We start from the raw sequence: 11,361 nt of genomic DNA on the forward strand, positions 1-11,361 counted from the left end.
CCTCCTCCCCTTCTTCCCACTCCACTTCCCACTTACTGCCACTCCTACACTCCTCCACCCCACTTCATAACCACAGTGGTCCCTACTGCTGCAGCCTCTGAACTGGGAGGATAAAGATTAGCTCTTTCTAGTCTGGAATTCTCCAGAAGGCTTCCACACCTTAGATACACTTCAGTTTGTTGTTGTGTGTTCAGATCTCTTGGCATGACTACGTTTGTCTTTGTAGATGTGACCTAAAATCATGTTACCAATGTCCCAAGTAAGCAGCAAAGCTGTCACCTGTTTAAATAAACCTTTGGCTCCTAATCAACAATTCACCAGAAGAAAAGAAATTGAATAGAACAAAATATGTTTGATTATTTACTAAAGGCATAATGGCCTGGAGACTGAAAACAAAGAGTGGGACTGAAAACCAGATGGCAACCAAATAATCTAGACAGCCTACATATCAAATCTTTAGGGTACAGAAAACTCCCACAGTGGAATCTTTTTAAGCAGTAGAGAAATCCATATGTGCTACTTACCCAGTTACAGTAATTCCAAATAAATGCCAAAGCTATGACTTTAAAATACCATAGATCAATGTCAGGAACCATTTATGTGTAACACTTGACTCCAAGCAGCCTCAGAATGCCAGGGAGATGGGAGGAGAGGGAATGGGGTCTCACACCACCTCTGTGCAGAAGCACCCACCACGAGATTTGCCACTTGGGTTATGAAGGAGTCTATAGAAAGCTGATAATGCATGAGGGCATGAGCTCATAGGACGGATGCTGCTGGTCCCAGATGCCATAGATGAATTCTAGGGTGTTATGGTGCCAAGGAGTGTAAAGGGACCATTTCAGACAGGGGCAATCAGCTGATTACAGGCACAGAAGGACAGACTATGAATAGCAGCTGCCAGTGGTCCCAGGCAGAATTATCAGAGGTATTTTTATAGTTTGCATCGCTCTTGGCTGGTTAGTCTTAAACTGAAGTAGAGGAGTTTTTTTCAAGTATCAGGGATATCTAGCAGCACCAAAGCCTTTGTACACAAAAATGAAGCCCTAGGAACGAGAAACAGGACTAGATGGAGACTGTCAGTCACCTTCTAGAACTTCTAAAAGGAGTAGGAAAATGGAACAACCCTCGCCCCAGGTAGGGTACAGCAGGTACTCTGCATGAGGGGGAATAAGAAATCATGTCAACTATAGGTGAGAAAGATTCTTCTACATCCCCACGACCTTTACTTGGGCTTATGTTTAGGCTGGGCTAGTATTTGGAGTGGGAAGGATAAGAGCATGAGTTTGGGTAGATTCAACAGCTTTAGAACACTGTATTTTGTATTTCTTGTTGCAGCTGAAGGCCCTGAAGCATCTCTGTGCACCGGGACTCTGGGATGGGACTTGTTCCCTTAATAGAAGTCCACAGGCAAGGAGGGCAGGGCATGTGCCACCATATGCCACCTGCTGGGAAGGGACTTGGAAGAAGCAAAAATTGTCATCACTTCACCAGAAAGAGTTGTTTCCTCCCTCCCACTGATTCACCACAGTGATGCTCAGGGTTAAAAAGAGGTAAACCAATATCTTCATACTAAAGGTCTCCATTATATGACCTTTAAACGAAGAATGATGTCCATATGCTTCATGAGAAGCATACAACCCTCTCTTGTTGAGAAGATCTCCAGGAGGGCAGCTGATAATTCTTGGAGCAACAACCTTGTTCCCTGTTGTTACAGACCATGAGGTGTCTCACGTCTTGCTGCTGCTCCATTCACCCATCTTCTCACAAGGGAGACAGTGGTGCTGTTCCCCTCAGGATCAGACCAGAACCTAGGTGGGTCTCCTTTGCAGAATCCCTCATGCAAGGTTCGTTTGCTCTTGCCCATTTTTAATGGTATTAAAGCCTTGGGAGGCCACAGAGTGTGAGCAGACTTCTTTCCTCACAAATGTGTGACTCTGCAGTGAGCAAACCCATATGACACTGTGCTGACAACAAGTCTGGTTGTATCTTTGGCAAGATCTACTGGTGCTGTTTCCACCACCTCCCTCAGCAGGTTCTTTTTTCAGCTAATGTAGTAATTTTTCTTACGCATAACATGCAACTCTCCAAAGTTTAATTTTGTGATCATTTTATGTTCCCATTAGCAAGTAGAAATAATTGGTTCCTGTTCTCATCTTCATTTTAATTTTTCACTGTCCTGGGTGCAGAGGCCTCTGGGCAGCAAAACAGGAAGAAACTAAAAACAGAATTAATGAGAAAGAAATCAACATGCACCAGTATAGAGCCCATATCAAGAAATTCTTAAAATCCCATCCTTCCACCTCAAGAAAGTAATTTCAAACACTTTAGAGATAATTAAAATCAAATAAAATATCTAGAATAGCATCAGAATTACTACTGTATGAAAGGATCTGGGAGGTGTCAAAGATCCCCCACCAAACACATCAGATGGCTTCCAAAGCCGTAATTCCTGAGATGTATGAGCAAAATTAGAACATGAGAGAGGAGAAAGAAGTATTCTTCCACTCCCTAGGATGGTGGGGTTAATATGGACTTTTGCATGGAATCAGATCATCAGATTTTAAGGAAGGTGTAGGTAAACTGAGAACAGTCTGTATTATAGCAACAAGAAAATGTTTTAAGAAAGGATGGCATTTGAGAAAGTCATTAGAAAAGGCTGAAAATATGTTTATTCAGACTAAAAAAGAAAACAAAAGAGCCAGTACACATAAGTTTTCTGATGGGTAGAAGACTGCTGAAGACTGCTAAGCAGGGGCTAAACTGTTCCTTTGTAGGCCTTGGCAAAATAATAAAAGAAATCTGTCAACATTGCAATAAACATGACAGAGCCTAGTGCTACAACAAAGTGATTTCCAACTGTAAGAGCAGTAAACTCCTAGGCAGACATGGACTTTAAATTCTTGGAGAATTTGCAAATGGTTTAGGCAAACAGCTGAACTGTCAGGGATAGTCTTGCTATATGCAGGGACACCCAGTACAGAAGGGCATATTTGGTTATCTCTTGAGGTCCCTTTCAGCTGTAGCTTGTGTCCATTCTAAGAGGTCTGATCTGTTTTTATCACTCTCTAAATTATTGCTCTTATGTATTAGGGTTACTCAGACTAATGAGACTCTGCTGTAAATTAGATGCAATATTTCATATGCATTGTAGAAATTACTCTTCTACTTACTTGACTGGCTGCCCCCAACATGGTTGGAATGTACTAACATTAAAAGGTAAATAATAAAAAGACAAGGAGACTTCATATCCTTTCTATTTCCTGCACTTCCTTAGTTGTCAGGGCCACTGCAATATGGTGCTGTGTGGAATCTTCTAGTTCATTGTCTGGCTCTCCTTCCCACTGTCAAGTGTTTGGATATAATAGTGTTGAGGCAAAGATTGCTATGTCTACGTCAGTGTATCCCATCTGCTTTTCCACTTGAAAGAAGGAAATTATTCTTTTTCTTTTCCATCAGCTTCTCCTTGAACAGTATGTTCTCCTTGCCTACCTTTCCCTCCCACTCCTTAGTCATCTTCCATTGCTTTTCAGCCACATGTATGGATTTATGTGACTCGGATGAAGTGGTTGTTCTGTACATCAGTTGTCATGCATGTAAAGTTACAAAGGTTATCTCTTGATTACAGTTCTCCAGAAGTTCTACAGTTCTACATTTGGTGGTCATTCACTGCTGTGTAACAAGTCCCTCTTCATTTACCTCACTGCCTAATTGAAGGGATGGAAAAAGAGGTAAGAAATTATGTGAAAGGCTTTGCCTTCCGGAGTAACACAGATGCTTTGCACAGTCATAGCTAAAAAGCAGCAACTGGTGTCTCAGAGGAACATCACTCCCTTTGTGGGTGAGAGAACTGGCAAAACCTCTGACTATTGGGAAGTCTTATGAAAAAAGTTCTTTCAGGAAAAAAAGCAAGAAGCTTGTTTAAAATTCACTTCCATTTTTATCACTGGTTTGGTTTTCTTTTTGGTTTTGTTTTGTTTTTTTTCCCTTTGAAAGATTTTACATCAGCTCCTGAGACTCAGACAAATTTACAAAATGTTATGCTATTTCTGTTTCTGGAGCAGAGGAATTAACAGTCTTCTCAGACACCTACAATGTGCTTGTAGAGAAGGGAAGCATATTATAATGAACTTATAAATCAACTGGACAGAGGACTTGAAATTGCAGTGAAAAGAGAAAACAATGCTTTACTAAGGTATATTAGAGACTATCTGAAGTACTTACTGACATTAATGATGTTTTATTCAACCCAGAGAAAGTACCTAAGTAAGAGCTGGCTTTCTTATTCTTAATTTATTAGGTTATTTGGATTACAAAATCTTTAAAGATTATTTATACTGCAGCTTATTCCATTTCCCCAGAATAGTGCCAAAAATCTTCTTTACCCTTGTATTTAAAATTTTCTAGCAAAGAAATGGAAATTAGGTCCCATATAATATCAGTGGAAGACCCTTCCTCGTAGCTCATGTTAAGCAGCAGTTCAAGAAAGGCAGTGGGAAACCTGATGAAGAAGTGGGGACTGGACCAGTGTAAGAGAGCAGCTTCTGTTCACAACAGATACAGCAGCCAGGCCTGTCCCTCTCCTAGGCTTGGAGGGACCGACAGCACCTCAGGCAGGCAGGGCCACGTCTGTCCCGCTGAGGACAGACAGACTCCTGTGCCCGAGTCCTGCAAGGCTCCTGTCTCAGCGTGGGCTCACCACCATGGTCTACAGCACTTGCCTGTCTCACAAGACGGGAGAAGGAGCTAAGAGAGAGGTCCTGGGGCACTCTTTTTCCCAGACTCCCATACATTTTTGCCTTTCCCTTAGCTCATGCAATTTCTCTGCTCTGTGTGATTGCTCACATCAAGCCTAAAGCCATCCTTGCCCTCTACTGGCACCCTGTAGAAACACAGGAACACATCAGGCAACAGCTCCATGTCTTCAGCTAGTCCAAATCCCTGGACAGGAGGAGAGGGAGGATACAGTGACTCCCTGCAATCCCTCATGGGGTGGGGAGCAGACCTGTGCAAACACTCTCTGAGCAGCTTCCTACAGCACCCGTACCAGCAGCATCCTGGTGAGACAGGGCAGGCAACCCCTTCTGCTCGCTCTGTCCTGATGTTTGCAAGGAGAAAACCTGACACTTATTAAAGTGGAATCTGATTTCAGGTTATTTATGAATAAACCAGTTCATAGAGAACAAGAAGCAGCTCTGCCAATAGCTGTTCACACTGTTTCTTTCCTTCATTTCCAAGGAAAGCACAGTCCAGTTGGTTTGCAAGCTCGGGGAACATGAGCAAGAGTGGTCGAAGAGAATTGCTTGAATGGCTACCATGGGTATGCCAGCAGGCTGGTAATGTTAGGTGGCACTTTCAACTCTGAAGGGTCACACAGTGCTTGAACTCACTGTAGGCTTGAAATGTTGCACTGAATCCTACTGGAAAGCCAGTGTTGGGGTCGGATGCAGTGGCTGCACCAACAGTATGTAGAAATCTGAGACAAAGCAGAAAAATAATTGTATTCACTTGAAGGACATGTGTGTGACATGTTAGCTTGGCAATAGATTACTGGATAAATGGAGTAGCACACCAACACCACTGGAAATGTAGACCACACTTTCAGTTCAGGCTGACCTATTCACAGGATCACAGAAGCACAGAATGGCTGGGGTTGGAAGGGTCCTTAAAGATTTATTTAGTTCCAACCCACCCTGCCATGGGCAGGGACAACTACCCCTAGACCAGGTTGCTCAATGCCCCATCCAACCTGGCCTTGAACACTATCAGGGACGAAGCACTCACAACACAGTCCTGTCTTGCAAGGTTTGGATGGATCTTTCATATCAACTGCAGCTGTAAAATCCAATAGATTCAACTCCTGGTAAAATACACTATGCAAAGACTCACAAACTAGCAACAGCCATATAACTACTGCAAACTGCTTTACATTAACTTGTTAAATAAGCTACTGTTGGTCACTATAATTTTCTAAAATTCAAAGTATTGAAAATAAATATGAAACTCTATACAAGTAATAATTTTCAGAAAATAATTGTTCTCTTCCCTTTGTTTGCTTGTCCATAATAACAATGTACACCTCCAGCAATGGCACAAATAGAGAGCAACAATTCTTTTGTCAGAGAAGAAATGTTCAAATGGCAACTGTAATTCAAAACTTGTGATGCCATTTGTTTTCTTTAACTTTATATGTTTAGATCAAATTTATCAAAATAACTTATTTTTATAAATTTTGATCTTGTCTCAGAACAGCAATTGGAAAACCTGGATTATTTTTTGAGACAGTGTCAGTGTGCACATGACTGGGAACGTATGTGCATGCCATCTGCCAAGATCAGACATTTTGCCTTGCCCAAATCCATACAGCAGTGCCATTGGGGTTCTAATCTCCTGGGCCACTCCCAGTTTCTTTTCTAATGTGCTTTTCTGTGAGACATTTTGATCAGTCTCCAGCCTCCACATTTAAGATTGAATACCCCTCCACCTCTTTGAATCTGCTTCTGTTTTTTGTAACCCCAGAAGTTCAAAACCAACTAAACCTCTCTCAACACCTCAAAGTTAGCAAGGTCTTCAGGAGGAGCTTTCTGCTTTGGTCTTTGTCTGAAGAAGCTGCCATTGTGGTGGTGTATCACTCTTAAAGAGGGAGCCTCAATGTTGCTGTTGGATCCTGCTTCTGCACTAAATCAATTTGATTTTTCCTCTGCTCCACCTGGAAAGCCATCTCTGTCCTGCTCATGACTTACTGCCATACAAGCATTTACCTTGAAACTATTTGATCTATCAACATCCAACTTTACAGTAACAAGCCCTTCCCATGATCTTGCCACCCAAATTTATGTCTAAGGCAGATGTGACCAGGACTTCACTAGATCCTCTCAGCACCTAGTGCAAATCATTTTGCATTCCACATACTCCTTTAGAACTGCATAAGTCCTTACAGTAACAGATACTGTCCTTTGGAACATGTTTTGGCAGAGCAGCATGATAACTTTTCATCCCAGACATCATTCCCATGTGGCATTGTCCTGGGATGTTCTGGTATATGCTCATGTACCTCAAAAAGAAATTAAGACCTTGGTATAACTTTCAAAATCTGTTTATTTTCTGTCATTTCCTTTCATATGGATTATAAGGAATTCGTGGAACTGATTTATGACCAAAATCAAACCACAGTGCCCTTGTGTCCTGTAGAAGCGTTTGCTCCTCTCAACTAAAAAGACAAGTGTAAGTATCTGAGATACTCCAGTTACCTGAAAGGCCAGACCTTCCTCATCCTTCTGAAGACATTCAGAAATGTCCATACTATCACTGGGGAATGAATGCAGGTGCTCAACTGTTTACTTCATGTTGATCCTTATCTCCAGCTTCTGGTCTCCCACCCTTTTCAGCTAAAGATGTTTCTCTGAAGACTGTGCTGCACAGAGATGTTTCTTTGCTACTGTCTTGTCTGCAGCATGGAAGAAGCAGTAGAGAAACACTGTTTTGGGATGTGAATATTCACATTACCATAAAGCTTCACTACAGAAAAGATCTGAGGCTTTTGGTGAGTTTGCATTAATTACCAGAGCTTTCATGGGAGAGGGAGCCCATTGGCCAATGAATTACATAGCTCAAAAGACATATAAAAAAATGAGTCAAAATATCATATTATCTATCAAATAAACATCTCCTGGATTATTTGTTTCCTTGCCAGTAATAGGTTCCAAATGTACCCTGCTTTCATAGATCTAAGAAGTGACATCTTAGGTAGTTTAATTTTAATAACAGCTGAGAAACTGCATTTTCCCCCCAGTTTTTGTATTAGGTAACAATATCTTTCAAACTGACCCTTTGGTTACTAATTTCTTCAATTACAAAGCAAGAGAACTGATTTTCCTCTGTAATCCACAAAGGAGGCTTTTATTCACCAGTGGCAAGGGTTCCCAAGATGAAAGCAAAAGGCGTCTGGTCTATTGAAGTCGGCAGCAGAACTCCCACTGCCTGCAGCATTGTCAGAATCACACTGAGGATCAGGCATATCCTAATCTGTCCTGATCTTTTATGCAAAAGACTGGTAAAACAGCATTTAAATTTTTATCAGATTAGACAAACACATACTTAACAAATCAAAGGCCTTTTAAAGATAAAACTTGTGCCTCTGTGAGGCCGAGTCATAATGTCTGAAATGTTTGGAGACTGTGACTTAATTCTGCTGAGAAGGATACCTTGTTCAGGCTAATGATCTCACTGGAGCTGATGCCTGAGGAATCCTTCTGGCAGCAGCAAAGCACAAGAGGCAGTTTACCTCAGCAGCCTGATGTAGCAAAAGTTTGGCAGGTCTGATTCCCCACTGACTCTTCAGATTCACCAACTCCCATAAATTATGTATTTTGTTCCCTCTCTTGTTGCTGTCTAGGTATAGTAGGGAGGTTTGCTTATGTGTGCTGTAAACATGTATTAATAATTTAATCTTTGCACTTGATAGATGTCAAACCATCGATTTGCTTGGATCAACTCAATAAGGTCATTTCCAAAGCAATAAAATTTCTCCCTTTTATCCCTCCTACCAAGGGAGTACATTCCTTGTTTCTTTCTTTTGGGAACAAAATACAGCATGGAGAGAAACAAATACCTAAAATACAGTGTGGGGAGAAACAAGTAACTTTTTTCACTTGTTGAAAATTTGGTTTTGCTTAGTTTGACTGATAACAGCTCTGCACTTGAGAAAGGCCATGTTTCAACTCCCACTGACAGATGCACAAGAGGTGCACCCTGACTGCCCTGTAATTGTACAGTGAAGATGTGTGTCTGGACTGAAAACTTTCTGAATTTCTTCTCATGCTACATCCAAAAGAAAGGGCTGAAAATAAAAATGCCAGAGCAGAGAGTATCGTCATCTTCTGCACAACCAGGCATATTCCATGGGCATCACAAGTACTGTTTTCACAAATACATCCAGCTTCCCTTTAAAACTAATGAGGGATTTCAGCTCTAGAAAAAGACTCTTCCAAATTCTCATTCCTTTGGGGTCTGGAAATCTGTTTTCCAGCAGAGACATATTCTTTATGTGTTCTTACCTATTTTTAGTAAGCTAACCTTATCCTTCAGCTTAAGTATTCTCTTCCTTTCAAAGTGTTATGGCCCAGTGTATTTACTTACAGTAATTGTATCCCCACTTCACTATTTTGTGCTTATTTTGTTAGACTAAACAAACTGATGTCCTTCATCTTCTCCTTAACCAGCATGTTTGCTGACCTCTGCTCCACTCCAGTGTGGACAGCAGTAGTCAGGAATTTTTACAGATTAAAGCTCACCAAATAAAGATGCCTTTTTCACACCAGGAAATTCAACAAGGAATACTCTATTTCAGCAATAAACTCTAGGTGCTAGTGTTATCAATACTATTGCTATTTTATCAATAGCAATAAATTGTATGGTATCTGCTTTTCATGCTCTGATCAACAGATGCATTTAGTCATTTCTTCTCCCCTTTCAAGGGAAATGCATCAAAGGCAAAGCATCATCTTGTGTCTTCAGTTTACTGATTCTCATTTTTTCCAGCTAGAATCATAATCCTGGAATCAAAATAATTTCATTCTTTATGATTCACACTGTGTTTTCATATTTTTAACAAACTTCAGTGTATGAGAGCTGACATCACATTTCAGGTCAGACTTAACTCAAATCTGGCTGAAATGTCCTGAGCTTCTCTAGGGGAACAAAACCAAACCCTAGATGTTCCAGGAAACACCCCCACAAGCAGCAGAATGAAGATTAAAAGCAAGAGTCGATTTCATCTAAAAAGCAAATTGTTTTGTGTCTCAATTAAGAATGCAGGAGGGAAAACCACAGTAACTACAGCTACAAAATCCTTGATGCAGGCAAAATAATAGCAAAGAAGTGCATTTTCTCCTGGTATGCTTTACACTGCATGGGGACTGACTGGAGCTGTGTTACCAAAGAGCTGCAGCGTTGTGCCTCATCTGGGAGGTGCTGACAATATTCCATGTCTGAGAAGAGCCCTAAAACAGGGGACTGCAGCTGGGGCTGGGGACACAGGCTGACCACTGAAGGCAGGCCCAGAGAGACTCTGCACAGCTGAAATGTCTTTTCTAAGAGGCCCTGAAGACACCCTAAAAACAGGGATACTTTCACCGGAGGGCTGAGAGGAGCTGCGTTACCTGCAGTGCCTGGTGCCACCGATGCACAGATGCACGCTCAGCGGCTGAGTGGCTGTTGCTGTGATCCTCCTCTCATCCCACATCCTGAGCTCAGCTTCCACACTGGGGAAGGCTGTAATCCCCAGAACACCTGGACACAAATCAGTCAAGCTTCTTTCTTAAGTCAGCCCTGTGCATGCTGCATGACTTCTGTGAGCCAGGAATATGGCATTTCATTTTGGTGTGAAATTCCTTCAGATCTGCCTTCACTTACCAAAAGTCAGTTTCCAGCCACTGTGATTGCAAGGGAAACCTGAACACAGACTGATGCACTGGTATTTGCTACCTGAAAAATGGCTCTCTAAGCTACTCTGCTCACTTTAGCAGGTATCTGAGTGTTAGTGCCTCATGGTGACAATAAAATAGAAGTGAATTTTAGGAAGAAGAACCAATTAACTTGTTTATCATCCCACACTGTCTGTCCCTCCCTCACAGCTGTCCTCATTCCAGCTCTATCTCCTTTGGATAAGTCTGCAATACTGTCATATTTTTTCAACCTAGTTTTGCAGCACACTGAAGTTTTGAAAGTATGGAGAATTGATAAACCAAATTGCACTTCTGCATAGAAATATTATTTTGCCACCTTTCTAAAATTTATGCTTAGTTCAGTAAATAAATATACGTTTAAATAGATCAGCAGCTGTGTTTTCCCTTTCAATTTGATATGTTTCCAAATCTAAACACCTTGCTGTAAAAGTGGATCCAATTTGCTAAAACAATAGCTGATTTAAGTAAACAGCAAGCATGCCTCCCCTGCCAGGATCTTTCTGATGATGACTTTTGGTAATGGAACATAATTTTCCTGTCATGAAGTGCTTCATGTGACAAGGACAACAAATTTCTGAGACCTCGGTGTGAGAAACAAAAACTGAATTTCATTGGCAAAAGTTGAAAGCTATTTCTTTCTTTTTTCTTTAACCCCACTCAGTGAATGTCCTGTAAGGAAATCTTAAAGCTATACAGTGAAAAATATTGATAACACCAGAAACTTCATTCCACCAAAATGTTCACCCTGTAAACCCCTGCAAACATAAAAAAGTATTTAAAGATGTGTCTGGCTATGCTATTATCCAACATTTTTCTTTATGCTTAAAACTCAAGACAAATGAAAATACTTGGGAATGCTTTGGGAAGAAGGGAACATCAGCATCAGGGAATGATC

This window comes from Agelaius tricolor, unplaced genomic scaffold (genome assembly GCF_023055355.1).
Source record: "Agelaius tricolor isolate 1412-34295 unplaced genomic scaffold, bAgeTri1.0.p SCAF_1, whole genome shotgun sequence".
In the NCBI taxonomy this organism is placed as follows: Eukaryota; Metazoa; Chordata; class Aves; order Passeriformes; family Icteridae; genus Agelaius; species Agelaius tricolor.